Below are 22,397 nucleotides of genomic sequence, written 5' to 3' on the forward strand. Positions count from 1 at the left end.
ATCTCATACATCACATATATCATTCATCACATCTTCTGGCCATATCACATCACAAGGCACATGCTGCAAAAACAAGTTAGACGTCCTCTAATTGTTGTTGCAAGTTTTTACGTGGCTTGTATAGGTTTCTAGCAAGAACGTTTCTTACCTACGTAAAACCACAACGTGATATGCCAATTTCTATTTACCCTTCATAAGGACCCTTTTCATCGAATCTGTTCCGACTAAAGTGGGAGAGACAGACACCCGCTAGCCACCTTATGCAACTAGTGCATGTCAGTCAGTGGAACCTGTCTCACGTAAGCGTACGTGTAAGGTCGGTCCGGGCCGCTTCATCCCACAATGCCGCCGAAACAAGATAAGACTAGTAGCGGCAAGAAGAATTGACAGCATTGACGCCCACAACTACTTTGTGTTCTACTCGTGCATAGAAACTACGCATAAACCTGGCTCATGATGCCACTGTAGGGGAACGTAGCAGAAATTCAAAATTTTCTACGCATCACCAAGATCAATCTATGGAGTTTACTAGCAACGAGAGGGAAGGAGTGCATCTACATACCCTTGTAGATCGCGAGCGGAAGCGTTCAAGAGAACGGCGTTGATGAAGTCGTACTCATCGTGATCCAAATCACCGATGATCCTAGCGCCGAACGGACGGCACCTCCGCGTTCAACACACGTACGGAGCAGTGACGTCTCCTCCTTCTTGATCCAGCAAGGGGGAGGAGAGGTTGATGGAGATCCAGCAACACGACGGCGTGGTGGTGGAAGTAGCGGGATTCCAACAGGGCTTCGCCAAGCGCTGCGGGAGGAGGGAGATGTGTCACGGGAGGGAGAGGGAGGCGCCAGGGCTTGGATTGTTGCCCTCCCTCCCCCCCCCCACTCTCCCTTTTTTCTTATCTCTTGGCGCATGGGCCTCTTGGGGCTGGTGCCCTTGGCCCATATAGGCCAAGGCGCACCCCCTACAGCCCATGTGGCCCCCCGGGGCTGGTGGACCCCCGGACCCCTTTCGGCACTCCCGGTACAATACCGATAAAGTGCGAAACTTTTCCGGCGACCAAAATAAGACTTCCCATATATAAATCTTTACCTCCGGACCATTCCGGAACTCCTCGTGACGTCTGGGATCTCATACGGGACTCCGAACAACTTTCGGGTTACCGCATACTAATATCTCTATAACCCTAGCGTCACCGAACCTTAAGTGTGTAGACCCTACGGGTTCGGGAGACATGCAGACATGACCGAGACGACTCTCCGGTCAATAACCAACAGCGGGATCTGGATACCCATGTTGGCTCCCACATGCTCCTCGATGATCTCATCGGATGAACCACGATGTCGAGGATTCAATCAATCCCGTATACAATTCCCTTTATCAATCGGTATGTTACTTGCCCGAGATTCGATCGTCGGTATCCCGATACCTTGTTCAATCTCGTTACCGGCAAGTCTCTTTACTCGTTCCGTAACACATCATCCCGTGATCAACTCCTTGGTCACATTGTGCACATTATGATGATGTCCTACCGAGTGGGCCCAGAGATACCTCTCCGTTTACACGGAGTGACAAATCCCAGTCTCGATTCGTGCCAACCCAACAGACACTATCGGAGATACCTGTAGTGCACCTTTATAGCCACCCAGTTACATTGTGACGTTTGGTACACCCAAAGTATTCCTACGGTATCCGGGAGTTGCACAATCTCATGGTCTAAGGAAATGATACTTGACATTAGAAAAGCTCTTAGCAAACGAACTACGCGATCTTGTGCTAGGCTTAGGATTGGGTCTTGTCCATCACATCATTCTCCTAATGATGTGATCCCGTTATCAATGACAACCAATGTCCATGGTCAGGAAACCGTAACCATCTATTGATCAACGAGCTAGTCAACTAGAGGCTTACTAGGGACATGGTGTTGTCTATGTATCCACACATGCATCTGAGTTTCCTATCAATACAATTCTAGCATGGATAATAAACGATTATCATGAACAAGGAAATATAATAATAACCTATTTATTATTGCCTCTAGGGCATATTTCCAACACTTCCCACTCATCGAGTATAGCTGTTAGTACCCTCTTGATCGGTGTAATGCCAAAACTTATATGGTCACTTGGGGGCTTCCTGTTCAAACATAGGTCGTATTCGAACCAAAGAGAACATAGTTGTCGGTACCCTTTTGATCGACACACTGCCAAACTCACTAGGGGGCTTCTTGATCGTATTCGAATCATAGCTCAACCCCTTTTGGGTCCGACATGGATCGTATTCGAATCAGCGTCGTTAAACAACTCTCAAGGGCATTTGGGGGCTTCCTGTTCAAACATAGGTCGTATTCGAACCAAAGAGAACATAGTTGTCGGTACCCTCTTGATCGGCAACGCCAAAGCCACTGGGGGCTACATGATCATATTTGAATCCTAGCTTAACCCCTTTGGAACGGTTTACTGATCGTATTTGAATCAGAAGCTTTGATTTTCATTTTGTCTGGATTAAGTTTTTTGAACACAATCCTTTGGGTTTTGAGACTTTTTGTTCATATCTGAAGCATATATATATATGTGGTTTCTATTAACCCGCCCTGGCTTTCGACGAACAAGTCGCCAGCATATGACAATATTAATACTTGGAAGGTTTGACTTCTAAGTTTTGGGTTATCACCCTTACTGCACAGGTATCATAAGCTGGCAGTACGATTCAATATCACAGGTATGATATTATTTATACATGACTATGTTTAAACTAGCCCTGGCTATGGACTTTAAGCCGCCAGTATATTTTGAATTACGCCATTGGAATCATGCGCGTATCAAAGATTGGGTTATCACCCTTATTGTGCAGGTCACATAGACCGACAGTGCAAATTTAATACCACAGGATAAGACTACATTTGGGTGGTTACCCGCCCTGGCTTTTGACATTAAGTCGCCAGGGCATATGTTGTTTAAACTCTGTGCAGGATTTGCAGAACTATGACTTATATAAATGCTTAAGTCCAAGCTCATCATTAAAATTGATGTTTCAGAATGATCATCCGTGCTGGATTTTCTCAAAGGCTATAAATAGCCGGGTTATAAAAATTCCGGCTTACAATGGAGGCGTATTAAATCGCCATCGGCCAAGAGCCGCCGGGTATTCAAAACTCCGGATTTACTTGTCAACAGATAAGGTACTTGAATCTTTAAATAGCCAAACTTGGCTGGATTTTTCATTATGATATTGAATGATTGAGGTTTTCAAACCGGGTTGTTCAAATCTTTAATAGCCAACATGGCTGGATTTTTATTATGGTTATCAGTAACTAATATTATGATTGAGGTTTTCAAAGTCGCTTCAGCGCAATGGCTAGTATTTTATCAATGGATATGATTTATTCTACAATGAAAGGAATAGTCCCGACTCGCTGCAGGCTTACAACCCGGCACTTGGGGGCTACATTATTCAAATTGAGATTACATCGAATATGCAAAGTCCCATGTCACTGCCAGCATGCACCATGGCACTTGGGGGCTAATGCAAAGTCATTTTTTGCTAAACTTATTGAAGACCCGACTCATCACATTCTAAATGAGCCGGCCCTTGGGGGTTACCAATTGCTCCTGTCAAAAATTCAAGGTACACAAGCCTCAGTCCATTGTATTGAAAGATCCACTACTCAGTTGGTAGAGTACAAAGCTCTTAACCTTGTGGACGTGGGTTCAAGCCCCGTGATGGGGTTTACATCATATGATGTTCTTTTCAAAGAAGTATATATAAAGTCCCAGCTCAATATTATCTTACTGAGCCGGCCCTTGGGGGCTACACGTTGCTGTTCAAGTTTACATGGTTATATCTACAAAGTCCCTGCTCATTATTGCATAATGACCCGGCCCTTGGGGGCTACACTGGTTGAAGTTTTCATGAGCATAAGGCAATTACAAGTCCCAGGTGGCTGCAAGCATGACAACCCGGCACTTGGGGGCTACAGGTGATATGCATATAAGGGAGAAAAAATCTTCAAATTCTCAGTTTGGAGTAGACCAGATTAACCCGGTGTCTGCAACAATCATGACCCGGCATCACTTATTTATAACCCGGCAATTTTGGCAATCATAAATCGGCAAGATCTACATCTTAAACCGGCTGAATATCAGTTGAATATTTCAAGAACAATATTTTTGTCAAGTCGGAGCATTGAAGGCCGACTCAAATGGATTATTTCTTATAATATTTCTCTACAAGAGCCAATGGCAGCAAATTGGTTATGAAGCTGGCTTATTGACCCGGATTTTTAGAAGAAGTGCCTGGATTTTTTGCATTGGCAAGGTTTGGACATATCTGTTAGAAGAGATTTGCTATAAGATCTTGAGTATGCATCCAGGAGGAAATGACAAGGACTTAAAAATGATCAGGTGCCGGTTCAGGAAATATTTAACCCGGAGCACAACCTATCAAGTTTGTTCTTGTGTTTATTTTACAGGATCAGTTTAACATGGATAAATCCAAATTAAACTGGGGGCTAATGTTAGGGATATACCCCGCGGTATGACCCGGCCGGAAGTATGACCCGGCCAGGCTTGGCGTTTTCATTGGTAACCCGCCGGAGTGGCGACTCACGAGCCTGGCGACTCACGGATGGCCCTAACGGCGGGTCAAATAGAAGACTAGGCCCAAGGCCCAGAAGGCCGGCTCATGTTACGGTGGGCCGGCTTACGAGGAAAGGCATAAGTAATATTCCCTTACAAAGGAAGCAAGACTAGGACTCCACTTGTAATAGATTAGTCCTAAACCTAATAGGACTCCACATGTAGCCCGCCCCTCTAACTTATATAAGGAGGGGCAGGGAACCCCAAGAGGGACAGGCAAGAAGAAACAATCTCTAAGGCTAGACACAACTAAAGGGGAGCCGGCTTATGCGGCGTCTCCCTGATGAGCATAATGAGATCTAGCCACAAACAGCATGTAGGGCTATTACCGGATGATGTTTCCCGGGGCCCGAAGCTGTCTAAATCCTTGTCTTGTGTGTTGCATCCCTCATCCCGATCAACCCCTCTCAAGCTACCACATAGATGCGTTGGCCTCGCGACTAAGTCCTAACACTAAGGACATCTGCCGTGACAAATCCACGATAGGTGCCTTGGGCATCCCCAAGATTAGGCTCTTGCCACTCCTTATTCCATAGTTCATCAAATCCTTACCCAAAACTTGAAAACTTCACAACACAAAACTCAACAGAAAATCTCGTAAGGTCCATTAGTATAAGAAAATAAATCACCACTTTTGGTATTGTTGTGAACTCATTTTTTATTTATATTGGTGTAATATCTATTGTATCCAACTTTTCCATGGTTGATACCCCCCGATACTAGCCATAGATGCATCAAAATAAGCAAACAACACGCGAAAAACAGAATCTGTCAAAAACAGAACAGCCTGTAGTATTCTGAATAGTTCGCATACTTCTGTAATTCCAAAAATCCTGAAAAAAATTAGGAAATCCTAGGCAATTTGTATATTAATCTACTGTAAAAAATTAAGGATTTTATCATGCTTCTATGATTTTAAACAATTCTGGGACTGAGCGCAAAGTTTCTGTTTTTTTCAGCAAGATCAAATCAACTATTACCGTAAGCTATCCCAAAGGTCTTACTTGGCACAAACACTAATTAAAACACAAAACCACATCTAACCAGAGGTTACATGAATTATTTAATGCAAAAAAGCAAGGAAAAATATTGGGTTGTCTCCCAACAAGCGCTTTTATTTAAAGCCATTAAGCCAGGCGTCAATAATTTTAATGATGCTCACATGAAAGATAGCAATTGAAACACGAAGATAGTATCATGTAGCATGTGAAAAACACATCTAAGTCTAACATACTTCCTATGCATAGGCATATTATAAGCAAACAAATTATCAAGACAAGCAAAACCTAGCATATGCAAGGAAGAAGAACGAAACAATAGCAATCTCAACATAACGAGAGGTAATTTAGTAACATGAAAATTTCTAAAACCATATTTTCCGCTCTCATAATAATTACATGTTGGAGCATAATCAAATTCAACAATATAGCTAACACATAAAATTTTCTCTTCATGATCCACATGCATGACACTCTTCCAAAATAGTGCGATTCACATTAACTAAAGTCATGACCTCTCCAAAACCCACTTTTATAAAAAATTGCATAAGAGTTATCAATCTCCAAAGTAGTGGGATCATTATTTTCTAAAGTTGACACTCTTCCAAACCCACTTTCAATATTATCGCAAATATTATTATCAATATCAAATTCATCATGAGGTTTAAATACATTTTCAAGATCATAAAAAGCATTATCACCCCAATCATGATCATTGCAATAAGTAGTAGACATAGCCAAACTAGCATCCCCAAGCTTGGGGTTTTGAATATCATTAACACAATTGATATTAATAGAATTTATAGTAAAATCATTGCAATCATGCTTTTGATTCAAGGAACTATCAAGTATGGGTGCAATAGCAATAATATTGTGTTTAACATAAGAAACTATAGTAAATTCATCTCCATAAATATTGGCATCATGGCCACAAGAGTAGCAAGCATCATGTTCATCAAGGGATATTTCAATCAAATAGTCGGAATCATAACTATCTATAGATTCATGCATATCATTATTTTCTCCCAAAGCAATGATCATTCTCTCAATAAATTCTTTGACATAGGCATTATGAGCATAGTTTTCATAGCAATATTTAAGTACGTCAAAATTTTAAGATTTGTAGAGAGTAATATCATACTTTTCAATCAAAGATGCAACTTCATAAGCATCCTTAAAAGCAACAAATTCTTCAATTTGTTCGATATCATAGTAACAATAAACACCCTTTTCATAAGAAGATAAGATTTCATTATCATTAAACTCAGGTGTTTTTTAGGGTTCTTAGAGCAACAAGTAAAATCAGAAATTTCACAAAGGTTCCAAGCATAGCATAGCAAACAATTTATTTGATTCCATAAGATTTTCCCTTTTTCAGACAAACGGTGATGCACAAAATGAGCATGCTCATCTAAAGATCTTCCCTCAACTAAACTAGTTGGGGTTTCAGCACGAGCACATATGGATCGAAGATGATCCAGGTAGAAAACTTTGAGTGGATCCATATCAATAGATTTTTAGCAACCAAAGATGCAAGCAAATAGAAGGCACATGGAAACACAAGCAACATAAGATCAAACGAAAGAGGGGCGAAGAAAAGGAAAATCTTTTCGAAAATCATTTTAGAAGTGGGGGAGAGGAAAACGAGAGGTGAATGGCGAATAATGTAATGTGAGGGATGAAAGTTTATGATGGGTACTTGGTATGTCTTGGCTTGGCGTAGATCTCCCTAGTAACAGCGCCAGAAATTCTTCTTGCTACCTCTTGAGCTTTCGTTGGTTTTTCCCTTGAAGAGGAAAGGGTGATGCAGCAAACTAGAGTAAGCATTCCCCTCAATTTTGAAAACCAAGGTATCAATCCAGTAGGAGACAACACGCAAGCCACCGAATACCTGCACAAACAAACACCAACTTGCACCCAATGCGATAAAGGGGTTGTCAATCCCTTCATGGTTATTTGCAACGCGAGATCTGATAGAGATGGATAATCGGTAAAGTAATATTTTTGGTATTTCTGGTTTATGGAACGGAAAGTAAAAGATTGCAAAGAAAGTAAATAGGAAACTAGAATTGTAGATCGGAAACTTATAAGATGGAAAATAGACCTGGGGGCCATAGGTTTCACTAGAGGCTTCTCTCAATATAGGAATTATTATGGTGTGTGAACAAATTACTGCCAAGCAATTGATAGAAAAGCGCAAAGTTATGACGATATCTAAGGCAATGATCATGAATATAGGCATTACGTCCATGTCAAGTAGACCGAAATGATTCTGCATCTACTACTATTACTCCACAAATCGACCGCTATCCAGCATGCATCTAGAGTATTAAGTTCATAAAAATGGAGTAATGCTTTAAGCAAGATGACATGATGTAGAGTAATTAACTCAAGCATTATGATGAAAACCCCATCTTTTTATCCTCGATGGCAACAATACAATACCTGCCTTGCTGCCCCTACTGTCACTGGGAAAGGACACCGCAAGATTGAACCCAAAGCTAAGCACTTCTCCCATTGCAAGAAAAACCAATCTAGTTGGCCAAACCAAATTGATAGTTCGAAGAGACTTGCAAAGATAGCAAATCATGTATATAAGAATTCAGAGAAGATTCAAGTAATATTCATAGATAAGCTGATCATAAATCCACAATTCATTGGATCTTGGCAAACACACTGCAAAAGAGTATTACATCGAATAGATCTCCAAGAACATCGAGGAGAACATGGTATTGAGAATCAAAGAGAGAGAAGAAGCCGTCTAGCTACTAGCTATGGACCCATAGGTCTGTGGTAAACTACTCACGCTTCATCGGAGAGGCAATGGTGTTGATGTAGAAGCCCTCTGTGATCGAATCCCGCTCCGGCAGGATGCCGGAAAAGGCCCCAAGATGGGATCTCACGGGTACAGAAGGTTGTGACGGTGGAAAAGTGATTTCGTGGCTCCACTGGAAGTTTTTGGGGTATATGATAATATATAGGAGGAAGATCTAGGTCAGGGGGTCACCAAGGGGCCCACAAGGTTGGGGGGCGCGCCCTCCACCCTTGTGGCCGCCTCGTGGCTCTTCTGACTTGCACTCGAAGTCTCCTGGGTGTCTTCTTGTCCAAGAAAAATCATCGCGAAAGTTTTATTCCGTTTGGTATTCCTTTTCTGTGAAACTCAAAAACAAGGAAAAAATAGGAACTGGACTGGGGTCTAGGTTAATGGGTTAGTCCCAAAAATCATATAAAATAGCATATTAATGCATATAAAACATCCAAAACATATAATATAATAGCATGGAACAATAAAAAATTATAGATACATTGGAGACGTATCATAAGTCGGCATACCTAGTGGGTAAGATAGCTTTGGAAGTAGCTTTTGGCAATGAGCACGATTACTGAGCTGAGACATTGAATTTTGAGGTGGTCAAGATCAAAAGTCCTTATCATGCTCTGTTTGGCCGGCCGGCTTATGCCAAATTTATGGCACGGCCTTGTTATGTGTATCTGCAACTTAAGATGCCGGGTCGCAAGGGTACCATCACGGTGCATGGTGACAGAAAGATAGCTTTGGAGCATGAAGAGGGTGATGCTGCCTATGCTAAGTCTGCTTGTGCAACGGAGGAGTTGAAGTTTTATAAAGATAATGTTGACCCGGTTGATATGACCCCTTTGAAGAAACCAACCATAGAGCATGGCCCTTTGTTGAAGTTGAAGTCGACAAATGACACCAAACAGGTTGACTTCGTCCCTGACGACTCATCCAAGCAGTTCACTATTGGTGCTAATATGGATCCGAAATAGGAAAGCGCGCTCATCGAGTTCATCCGTGATAACTGGGACATCTTTGCATGGAAGCCATCAGACATGCCAGGTGTACCGAGAGAACTCGTTGAGCACAGTCTTAACATTGATCCTAAGTTTAAGCCGGTCAAGCAATTAGTTCATCGTTTTAAATGAAGAAAGACGTAAGGCCATCAGAGAAGAGGTTGCCCGGCTCTTAGCGGCTGGGTTCATCATTGAAGTTTTTCACCTTGAGTGGTTGGCTAACCCGGTGCTGGTACTTAAGAAAAACGGCACTTGGCGTATGTGTGTGGATTACACAGACCTTAATAAAGCTTGTCCAGCTGATCCTTTTGCTCTTCCCCGTATTGATCAGATCATAGATGCTACGGCGGGTTGTGAGCGTTTGTGCTTCCTAGATGCTTATTCTGGATATCATCCGATCAAGATGGCAGTTAAAGACCAAGAGAAGACGGCTTTCATCATGCCTTTTGGAGCTTTCTGCTACGTATCTATGCCTTTTGGGCTCAAGAGTGCCCAGACAACTTATCAGTGTTGTGTGCAGAACTGTTTTCACAGACAGATTGGATGCAATGTTCATGCATATGTGGATGATATTGTTGTGAAGTCTAGAAAGAAGGAGACTCTGTTGGATGATCTAAAAGAGATCTTTGATAATCTCCAGGTCTACAAGATGATGCTTAACCCGGCCAAATGTTTTTTTGGTGTGTCTGCAGGCAAGCTCTTAGGTTTTTTGGTTTCGGAGAGAGGCATTGAAGCTAACCCAGAGAAAATTAAGGCCATCACTTCATTAGCTAAGCTGGTGTGTGTCAATGATGTCCAACGTCTGGCGGGTCGTATTGCAGCTCTGAGCCGGTTTATAAGCCGCCTTGGAGAGAAAGCTATTCCTCTGTACCAGATGATGAAGAAAACGGATCATTTTGTTTGGAGTGATGCTGCTAATGAGGCGCTTGAAGCACTTAAGAAACAGCTTGCTGATCCACCAGTTCTTGCAGCTCCTGTTGAGAAGGAGCCCTTGCTCTTATATGTGGCTGCTAACAGCAGAGCCGTCCGTGTAGCGGTTGTGGTAGAAAGGAAGGAACCAGGCAAGGAATATTTGGTTCAAAGGCCAGCTTATTATGTCAGTGAGGTCTTAATTGAGTCCAAACAGAGATACCCGCATTGGCAGAAGCTAGTTTATGGGGTGTTCATGGCTAGTCGCAAGTTGAAGCATTATTTCTTTGGTCATCCCATTACTGTAGTCAGTTCAGCTCCCTTAGGGGATATTATTCAGAACAGAGAGGCCACAAGCCGATTGGCTAAGTGGGCCATTGAACTTGGACCTCATGGGTTGAAATATATGCCGAGGACAGCTATCAAGTCGCAGGCTCTTGTGGATTTCATCAACGATTGGACAGAGTAGCAGACGCCTGAGGAGAAGCTAGATAACACTTACTGGACGATTCACTTTGACGGGTCAAGACAGCTGGAGGGTTCGGGGCTGGAGTTATTTTGACTTCCCCATGAGGTGACACATTTTGCTATGTTTTATGATTAATGTTCCCTTGCACTAATAACGCGGCTGAGTATGAAGCTCTGCTCCATGGCCTTTGGGTGGCTAAAGAGATGAACTTAAGCCGAGTGAGGTGCTCTGGCGACTCAGATTTGGTGGCTCAGCAAGTCTCGGGTACTTGGGATTCCAAGGACCCGCTTATGGCAGCTTATCGCCAAGCGGTTGACAGTATTGTTGGTCATTTCAAAGGTTATCAGGTGGAACATGTTGATCACAGGAAGAATGAGGCGGCTGATGCTTTAAGCCGGCTGGGGTCTCAGCGTAAGCCGGTGCCCCCTAATGTTTTTCTTGACGTGTTGAATAATCCTTCAGTTAAATTGCCAACGGAGGAGGATCTTGCTATTCCTAACCCGGAGGCACAGTTGGTGGTGGCTCTCCATGCCCCTCCTGATTGGACGGTCCCGTATTTGGCTTATATGACCCGAGGTGAGTTGCCTGAGAATGAGCTTTTAGCCAGGCAGATAACCCGGCAGCCCAAGTCTATGACCATTGTCAATGGCGAGTTACACCGCTGCAGCGTCACAGGTGTGTTCCAGCGTTGTATTTCTCCCGAAGAAGGTCGCGAGATTCTAAGGGAAATACATGAAGGTGATTGTGGCCATCACGGCGGCTCTAAGTCTCTTGTGGCTAAAGCTTTTTGTCACGGGTTTTACTGGTTGACGGCTCATGCTGATGCAGAGGATTTGGTTAGTAAGTGTGATGGTTGGTAGAAATTTTCTCGCCGGGCTCATGTGTCGGCTCACGAGTTGAGGATGATTCCAATTACTTGGCTGTTTGCGGTCTGGGGGATGGATAGGGTTGGACCTTTCAAGAGGTCTAAAGATAATAAGACCCACCTCCTGGTGGCGGTTGACAAGTTTACCAAATGGGTTGAAGCAGAGCCGGTCAGTAAGTGCGATGCAGCAACAGCGGTTCAATTCATGAAAAAAGTAATCTTATGTTTTGGTTACCCTCACACCATCATAACTGATAATAGCATTAACTTATCCAAAGGTGCTATGAGAGAGTTCTGTCAACGAGAGCATATTCGTCTTGACGTCTCATCAGTAGCTCATCCCCAGTCCAATGGTCAAGCTGAAAGGGCCAATCAAGAAATCTTGAGAGGGATAAAACCTCGGTTATGGTCCCTTTGCAAAGGACGTCGGGTGTTGTGTTGAGGAGTTACCCTCAATGCTGTGGAGTATCAACACCACCCCCAATAGGTCAACTGGTTACACGCCTTTCTTCATGGTTTACGGGGCCGAAGTAGTTCTTCCAAGTGATATCCGTCATGACTCGCCCCGGGTGGCGGCTTATGTTGAAGCTGATAATGAAAGCATGCCAGGATGCTCTTGATCCCTTGGATGAGGAGCGAGACCTGGCGGCGGCTCGTTCGGCGATATACCAGCAAGATCTCCGTCGCTATCATAGCCGCCAGGTTAAAACTCGGACCTTTCAAGAAGGCGACTTGGTGCTCCGGCTCATCCAATATCAAACAGATATGCATAAGTTATCCCCGCCTTGGGAAGGACCTTTTGTGGTTAGCAAGAACCTGAACAACGGGTCATACTACCTCATTAATATTTGAGAGAACAAGGACTCGCGCACATCGAAGGAGGAGACCCGCCGGCCATGGAACATTGCTCATCTTCGGCCATATTACACTTGAGCCACCGGCTCTTGTGTTGTACCTACTTTCTTCATTGTATATATTATGATCATTATAATAAAGCTAGCATCCCTGATAATTCAGGGCCTTTGTCATTTCACTTCTATGAATCGAAGCCTTTATTGTTTGGTCATAAGGTCATTTGGGGGCGACCTGCTCAATGAGCAGGGCCTTGATTACCCTCTTGATCCGGATTATATTCCGACTCATTGGTCATTTGGGGGTGATCTGCTCAATGAGCAGAGCCTTGATTGCCCTCTTGATCCGGATTACATTCCGACTCATTGGTCACTTGGGGGCTTCCTGCTCAATGAGCATAGCTTTGATACCCTCTTGATCAACTTATATGCCAGGTGTAAACACCAACTTTTGGGTTACCGGCCTGTATGTCATTGTTACTCCACCCAAGTAATCCTGGAATGACCCGTTGTGTTCTTGACAGTCAATCTTTTAAATAAGACCCTGAACTCGTTAAGGTAAACCGACAGTTTGTCATGTGAGGGCTGGCTTACAGGTGTGCTGGACATAACTCGACGGATGTGCGGCCCATGAAAGCACTTGAAGTTTTAGGCTTGGTGGCCTATGAAAGCCTTGTTTCCTGAATTTCTATTTTTCTGAATTTTTTTGGGTTCATATCTTTTCTCCAATATAAATATATGGTTTTCACAATTCCAGCCATGTAGCCTTGATTTTATGACTCATAATTGAGCATATTGGGTTAATAACCTACCCTGATAAGCAGACTTTAAGTCACCAGGATGGTTTGCCTTGAATAAATTAAGGTCATGATTTTACATATTTATGGGTTAATACCCATGCTGGATTACAATCATTACAACATCATTATGATATCAGTCTACAGGTATGACTTCATATTTGAATAAACATTTTGGGTTTTTCCTAACCCGCCCTGGTTATAGACTTTAAGTCGCCATAACATATCATATTGGAAATTATAACCCGCCCTGGCGTAAACCGCCAGGGTGTTTGTTGTTTACCATGTGTGCGGGAACATTGAAATAAAATATGATATTACCAGCCAGCTCATCAATGGCACATAAAAAAAATTTAGCAGTTTTAAGGCTAAACATGCATGATGGCATGACATATCATTATTTCAACTAGCCTATTACAAGGCTTTCCAAATCCCAAATGATTAAGAGTTTTTCCAAAACAGAAACGCCGCGCTGCAGGCTGAGAGCCGCCCTTTGGATCAGTTGTTCTGGTCTTGGCGAGTTGAAGCTTCCGGATTATCCTGCGTCGGTTCTTCTTCTTCTCCCTCCTTCGTTTGGAAGTCTGATGATGTCCAGTCGATGCCAGTTAAAGCTTTGAACCCGGCTTCATCGTCTATAAGATTGGATGGATCGATGTTAGGAGCAAAAGTATGCTTACGTATTGGCGGAATAAGATCCACAATGTCATAAGCCGGTGCTTTCACTCTGGCGTTCTCCATCATGTAAGCCGCCTGGTACTTGGACATATCCGTTTCTTCAGCCAATTTGCTTGCCAGAGGATGCATCTCTTTTACACATTTGGTAAAATCACTGGCATCAAAGGGAGACCCGTCTTCTTTGAGGCTCGGACAGCCCGTGGCCATCTCCTCCAGGTCTAGCTCCGCCTGCCATGCTTTGGCCCGGCTCAAAGCAGTGATGGCGTCGGCTCGAGCTGCGGATCGCTTGATCTCTTCAATTCTCTTGGGCATGACAGATAAATTGTCCAATACATCCTTGATGAGTGAAGGTGGCTTTTTATTATGCGAGATAATCGCTAATTATCGCTGCGTGCCTGTGTACAACTGTTACACCAGAGTATAAACCGCCTTCAGCTTCACCAACATGTCATGTTAGAGCTTCTAGGGCCTGCGTGCACAACATATGATAAGTCGCTAGGCGGGTTAAAGAAAGTTAGTGGTGCAAAATTGCGATGCAATGTCACTTACCAAAGATGGCAGCTGTCATTTGATTTACATGTCGCTTTAAACAGGATAACTCTTCAGTCACTGGTTTAAGAGCAGCTTCAGCATCTTCAACTATTTTCAGTAGAGCTGCTTTTTCGGTCTCCCAGCCGGCTCTCTGCGTGTCGAAGTCCGTCTTCAGTTTTTCAGATATTTCTCAGGCGGCTTTCAATTCTGATTTGGCCTTCGATATTTCTCATTGTTGTAAGGTGATGTTCTTCCGCAGATTAACCACCTGAGACTCCTTCATGCTTAACTCAGCCTGCAAGGATAAATAAAGCAGTACTCAGGAATCATGATAATCATTCTATTGAAGTCCCAAGCACATTACCAGTATTCTACTTGGCACTTGGGGGCTAATGTAGGTCATTCTTTTTTAAAACGAATCCTTAATGACCCGGCTCAATTTTTTCAAATTAAGCCGGCTCAAGGGGGCTACATATTCGGATTTTTTACAACATAACATTAAGTCCTGGCTTAACTATTCAGCTTAAGCCAGCCCTTGGGGGCTACATATTGGGAATTTTTTACAACATAATATTAAGTCCCGGCTTAACTACTCTGCTTAAGCCAGCCCTTGGGGGCTACTCATTTGGATCTAATGGAGATAGGGTAATTTTGAAGGATCGCAAGAAAGATGTCATTTAAGTCTACAACATTCTCAATTATTTCATATCCTATAGACTTGGTGGTTGACATATATATATATATATATATATATATATATATATATATATATATATATATATATATATATATATATATATATATATATATATATATATATATATATATATATATATGAGAAGGGTTGCAGCGTTTACCACAAAGCGCTCTTTGATCAGATTGACTAAGCCGGCTTCCATGTCTCGACTGGTATGTAGGCGGCTTAAGTAGCCCGAATGAATCTCGCTGGCGCTGAAGCTGGCATAGCTCTCCCAGTCCAATTTCCATTTGCCTTTGTCAGCAGCTGAGAATTCTTCCTTGGCACTGTGTTTTGATAACACGGTGGGATTACCTAGCTCTGTATAGCCAGTCCCAGTGACCACAACATGTTCAGCCTCTTCTTCAGCAGACTTGGTGGTTTAGTACTGGGCGGATCAACACCCATTTGATCCACTGTGACGTCGTGAGTCTCTGGTGGCGAGTCATCAGCAACAGCCACCGGAGTTTGTTGAGAGGCTCCATAAATGGTTCGTTTCTCTGGCTCAGCAACCTTGGGGTCTTCGGGCCGGCTTGTTGACCTTCAGCTTTTTGCTGGGCTTGGCTATGCCACTGAAAATAAGATACAAGAAGGTTAATGTATCAGTTGGTAAAGTGTTAAAGTAAATAAATCTAATGTTCTCACCCAAGAGCGACTTTGAAGAGGGGAATCTGAGTCCCAATTGAGTCCCCGGAAGAGGAGTGAGAGGTTCCCTGATAATTTGAGTCGGAAGGGTTAAGCGGTTGACAGATAAGACCCGCCTTTGGAAAAGATAAGGTTGAATTCGGTGGCACCTCATTTCCGCGCTTTCGAGGAACCCGCGTGTTGGGTAAGCCGGAGGAAAGATTTCCACAGCCGTTGTTCCGGTTGTGCGTCGAACTTCGCGTTGTCGTTTCTTCAAAATAAAGTTGGGATCCAAGTAAGCTAAAGGGTGAGAAAACCTTACTTTCCAGCTCGCTTGTCAAACTTTCTGTCTTGGCAGAGGTTCTAAGTCGGAGGAATGGATAGTTACCTCTTCACCATCTGTGTGGCTGGCCTCCATGTCATCTTGATAGTAATCAGTGTCAATAAGATGTACAAAAAAGGAGCCAAGGGAGTCAAGTTCTACCTCCAACTCATCATCCAGAGTAAATGGGTCAATTGCATATGCCTTCTTCTTGGCAAGTTTCTTGGGAGCCCTGTTCTTTGCTCTTACCTTCTTGGCCGGCTTATCTTGAAGTTTCTTGTTCCAGAAAGAGGAATTGGCCTGAAGAGAACAAGTGATAATAAGGAGAAGGCAGTGTATTGACAATAGATAAAGTAAAAATAGCTTTAAGTACTTACAGCTAGAGCCTTGTTAAGGGTGCAGAATGGGTTCAGCCCCACCTTGCTACAAGTTTCCAAATTCTCCCCGAGCAGCATTTTTGTCATCTTGTTGATTTCATTATCTTCCAGCCGGATGTTGCAGTGATGTTGTGGGTCTTCCACGTCACCAGTATATTCACACATTAAACCGGACTGACGACTCAAGGGAAAAATCCTCCAGGCGACCCAGCACTGGACTAAATTGACTCTGGTTAAACCGTTAGCCATCAAGGTTCTGATCTTCGAAAAAGTAGGCATGTATTTAGCCCGTTCCTGAGTGCTGATCTGGTCTGGGAGCGGATGTCTTGAGCTAAGCCGGCTGTCATGGAAACCTGACAGAGGATTCTCATCGGTTGGAGATGTATCTTGACAATAAAACCAGGCTTGGTTCCAGTCTTTAGGATGACTAGGAAGTTGGGCTGAAGGGAAGGTGGCTTCTTTGCACCTTTGAATGGAAATTCCCCCAAGTTCTAAGCTAGGCCCGTCTGTGAACTCAGTCTCGCAGTTCAAATAATAGTGCTCTCTGAAAAGATCAACACTGGGCTCCTCTTGAAGGTATACTTCGCAAAAAACTTGGAAGTTGCAGATGTTGGAAATAGAGTTTGGGCCGATGTGAAGTTGGAAAAGGTGCAGAACGTCATGAAAGAATTTTGAGCCGGGTGGAGAAAAGCCCGGGAGCATATGATCAGCAAAAGCCACGATCTCGCCTTCCTTTGGTTCAGGTCTAATCTCTGTCCCCGGAGCTCGCCAGTGGATAACATCCTTGGCTACTAAAACGCCCGTTTGACCATATTCGTTCAAGGTTTGCTCTGTGATGGTTGAAGCGGTCCAGTTGCATGCAGTCATGGTCTTAGTCATTTTTTCAATGAACGCCTGAGAAATACAGTATGGTGAATCAATATTAAAAGGAAGAATTCCCCAATACCTTCAAGGTTCATGGTTAAGTCGGCTGTTTTTATAATAAAAAGCTATCGACACTCAGTTGGTGAACCGGATTAAGTTATGGCGGGTTACAGAAGGTTGACGGTTAAGCCGCCCAACGAGTAAATGGCGGGTCAAGTAACCTATCAAGGCAGTTGAAATTTCACTAAGTGTTACACAAACAGGTTCCACAGATCTGTTCTATAACATTGGATCAACAACAGGTTCAGAAAAAGGAAATAATTACTAAACCTAAGTATGACAGTGGAAGGACACGCGAGTTGGGTTTGAATCTCAGGAAGATGGGATGCATCTGCGGTTGGAAAACAAATGCTAAAACCGCTACCACGCAACTTCCCTATTGCTCTTTAGAACAAAGTGTGCATTGGTAAAGAAGAACTACGATGAACGCCGATGAGTGCTGATGAACAGAGGAAACCCTAATGCAGATGGGAAGTAGAGAGAGGGGAGTACATGTTGATGCTGACGAACAACAGAGGAATGCTGCGATCTCTGGATACGATCAGTTTGATGCTGCGGCCTTGGGTCGAAGCTGTTGCAGAAGGTCGACGGCGGGCGAAGCTCGGGCTGCGGTGGCGTCGCGAGGAAGGAGACGAGGAGAAAGGGGCAAAGGTAAAAAGTGAAGAAGAGGGCCCCATGTACCTATTTATAAGGGGATGATAAGATGGCAAGCGCGAGAATCAAGGAGGCAAAAATGATTATGCTGGCAATGCGGGCGCCTCAATTTTCGGGAGATCCATTAAGATAAAGATCCGTTGAGATATCCCGGGCCTTGTGCGGAATTAATGCGCATGATGTCATGGAGGGTTACCATGGTTCTGCTATGTGACATCATGGCAGGTTACAGTGGATTGATAAGGAATCGATAATGAAAAATGCTGCGAAGTCAAGTAGAGGAGATTGATATGAACAAGTTCAAATCAACCTAGGGCCTAATGCTGAGGATATAACTTCGAGGTATGACCCGCCTAGGAGGGGCCAGGTCATACCATTGGCGACTTAAGGTGAGAAGGCCCAGGAAGTCTGAAGAAGACATAGAGGTGGCGGTTCATAAAGCAGGCTTGTTGAAGGCCCAAGACCGGTAGGTGACTCAAGGCCCAAAGGTGTGAGCCGCCATATGTTGACTTGTTTTGTAAGGCAGGTTTAGTTAGAAACCGAGCTGGTCACGTTTGTGTGAGCCGGCAGGGACTCTGTAAGTCGCCGGGCATCGACCTGTATATAAAGGGGTGACCCGGCGGCGAGTTAACTCAAGAAACACACAATCGAGGACTAGGTCAAGCGTATTCGCTCCCTTTTAATCGAAACTCAAGCAATACAACTAGAAGCAGGACGTAGGCTTTTACCTCATTGAGAGGGGCCGAACCTGGGTAAACTCTTTGTGTCCTTTGTCCCGTTCAACCCCTTTAAGCTAACCTAGTGCGAGGGCTCCACATCTAAGTCCTTTTACTAGGACATCTGCCGTGACAAATCCACGACATTATCTATGAATATTATTTGAACCTCATCTGAATTCTTTTATGAATGATTTGATATCTTTGTAATTCTCTACGAACTATCGGTTTGGTTTGGCCAACTAGATTGGTTTTTCTTGCAATGGGAGAAGTGCTTAGCTTTGGGTTCAATCTTGCGGTGTCCTTTCCCAGTGACAGTAGGGGCAGCAAGGCACGTATTGTATTGTTGCCATCGAGGATAAAAAGATGGGGTTTTCATCATATTGTTTGAGTTAATTCCTCTACATCATGTCATCTTGCTTAATGCGTTACTCCGTTCTTTATGAACTTAATACTCTAGATGCATGCTGAATAGCGGTCGATGTGTGGAGTAATAGTAGTAGATGCGGAATCGTTTCGGTCTACTTGACACGGACGTGATGCCTATATTCATGATCATTGCCTTAGATATCGTCATAACTTTGCGCTTTTCTATCAATTGCTTGGCAGTAATTTGTTCACCCACCGTATTATTTTCTATCTTGAGAGAAGCCTCTAGTGAAACCTATGGCCCCCGGATCTATTTTCCATCATATAAGTTTTTGATCTACTATTTTGCAATCTTTTACTTTCTGATCTATAAACCAAAAATACCAAAAATATTTACTTTACCATTTATCTATCTCTATCGGATCTCACTTTGCAAATAACCGTGAAGGGATTGACAACCCCTTTATCGCATTGGGTGCAAGTTGTTTGATTGTTTGTGCGGGTATTCGGTGACTTATGCATTTTCTCCTACTGGATTGATACCTTGGTTGTCAAACTAAGGGAAATACTTATCTCAACTTTGCTGCATCACCCTTTCCTCTTCAAGGGTAAAACCAACGCAAGCTCAAGAAGTAGCATCAGTGAACATGTCAAAGCGTGGGTGAAAAGTGCAGAAGGAGGCAGAGTGCTATAGCCGCGGGGCATGTAGAAGACTGTCCGAAAGAAAGGATGAGACAATTGCGAATTTGACTTAAGATGACTTAAGAGCAAATGATAATACTTTCAAGTTCAGGCATGCAATCAACAATAGCGATTATGGTGAGTTCAGACATTGTTATATGTGGCAGCCAACATGTGAGTTGTTCATGCTCACACAGATTAAGGAACAAGCTACCAAGGTGACGATACATCGATGTTTTTGAATATGCTGACTTTATGATCGACATGTGATGGCTTTAGACGGATAATCCGGGTGATTGGGAACACAAAACAGGAGTAAAAGAACTTAATTTTCATGAGAGCATTGACTATAATGGAGAAAAAGAAGGGACTACATTTAAAGGTGGATAAGATCATCCATGTTCTCAAATGCAAAACGGGCGAAGTTGGATAGATGTAAGAACAACTGCAAAACGGGCTTGGAACATCCCAAATGCCCTCTCTACATCCTTTCTAGCTCCTTCTTGCCTTAGGGGCAAAGTGAGCTTTTTTCTCACCAACTGGGTTAGAGATAATAAAGGTTTCCCATGTGAGGATAGATACCATCAACCACATAGTAGCTCATGTTGTAGTCATGGCCATTGATGGGATAGTTGCACAGAGGAGCTTGTCCTTCAGTCAACCTAGCGAACAGTGGAGACAACTGCCGCTCGTTGATATCATTGTGAGACCCAAGCATGCCAAAGAAAGAGTGCCAAATCAAAAGATCATGTGATGCAACTGCTTCAAGGATGATGATGATGGGCTTCTTAACATGGCCTTGATATTGCCCTCGTAGAGCATATGGGCAATTCTTCTAGCTCCAGTTCATGCAATCAAGAGATCGGAGCATACCTGGCCATCCTCTTGCTTTCGAGAGTGCCATGAGCCTTTCGATGTCTGCGACAGTTGGTTCTCTCAAGTACCGTGGTCCAAATATATCGATCACCGCAGTTATAAATCTGACCATGGCCTCTAAGCATGTGCTCTTAGACATCCGGAGGTACTCGTCCCATGAATCTGCTGTCGGGCCATATGCAATCATCCATAATGTAGCTGTACAATTACGGTAACTAGAGAATCCAATTCTTCGTACAACATCCTTCTTCAAGATGAAGTAGTCATCGTAGGCCTAGACCCATTGTAAAGGTGATCGAACATATTTTTTCGCATCTGAAAGCGTAGGCGAAATTTGTCCACGGATAGGGTATGGGGGGCAAAGTAGTGGTTCATCAACCTCCAACGCCCACGTGCCCCGTTCCAATTCAGCACTTGATGACCCTTGATCGTTCCCTTGAAATTGAGAACATGCTCGTTCGCATGCTCTGCGTCTGCAAGGACTGCCAACATCATCACCGTTTTATCCACATAATCCTCTTTGGACGACTGAGCGAAGTTGTCGTAGATGCACTCCATGTCCTACTCTATTGATTCAAAGATGGGAGAAAAGTTGTCAAAAAATTAGCACGGGCATTTCCCCAAACACTTATCGGGCATGGTGATCCCCACGGACGGCATTCGTAGTGGCGGATGGTACCTGCGCAGCGAACTGACGAGAGGTGGAATAGCAACGTAGATAAAGCAGTGTGGCGACCGGGTGGAGCGATGGAGGTCCAGCAAGGCCTTTTGCGAGCGGCATGGGTGGTACAGCGGCGGCGGCAGCCAGGGAGGAAGCGGATGCAGAGCAAGGGGGAAGGGACGGAAACGCGGGCGCCGGGTGGGGTTTTGGATGGGCCAGGGGTGTTGGAGTCGTACAATGGGGGGAGGCTGGTCCGGACGCAGGCAAAGCTTCCACAGCTTTGCGTCCGGTTTGCGAGATTTTGGACAGCAGAACGAGTCAGCATACGTGTGATCCAGACATTTACGGGTGATTTAAGGGTCGGCTTTGGAGATGTCCTGAGAGCAACTCCAAAAACACCTATAAAATCTTCCCATAAAACTGGTTTTATGGCCTTCTCGTAAAGGTTAAGGGAAGTTGTCTAGGAGCAATTTTTGTTAGTCCCCCTAAATCTATTTTGTAGATAGTTGCGTAGGACCTGCCAGTAAGTGACACGTGATGGCGTGCAATGCGGCGGCCACTGGCGAGGGGTGGCGAGAGGCAGTGCATTGGTTGCCACCGCCGGCGTTCCAGCGAGGTTTTGGCGCGGTGGCAACACGGGCAATGGCAACGCGTGCATAGCGGCGGCGGCATTCCTGCGGGGTGACGCCGAAGTTTCGGGTGCTTACTAGCCCGTCAAAAAGATACAGGAAGATGAGAAAAGGCCCCTACTTTTATAGGATTCTCTAAAGTTATGGACACTTTACGGAAACTGTTGGGAGGGTCTTTTGCCAACCTTCCGTAAATGACCATTATTTTAGAGATAGGGGCGAGAGCTGTTGGAGTTGCTTTTAGGGGTTTTAAGTGACCTGGTAGAGTTGCTCTAAGCAATGG

Source organism: Triticum aestivum, chromosome 4D, assembly GCF_018294505.1.
Source record: "Triticum aestivum cultivar Chinese Spring chromosome 4D, IWGSC CS RefSeq v2.1, whole genome shotgun sequence".
NCBI classification, from domain to species: Eukaryota; Viridiplantae; Streptophyta; class Magnoliopsida; order Poales; family Poaceae; genus Triticum; species Triticum aestivum.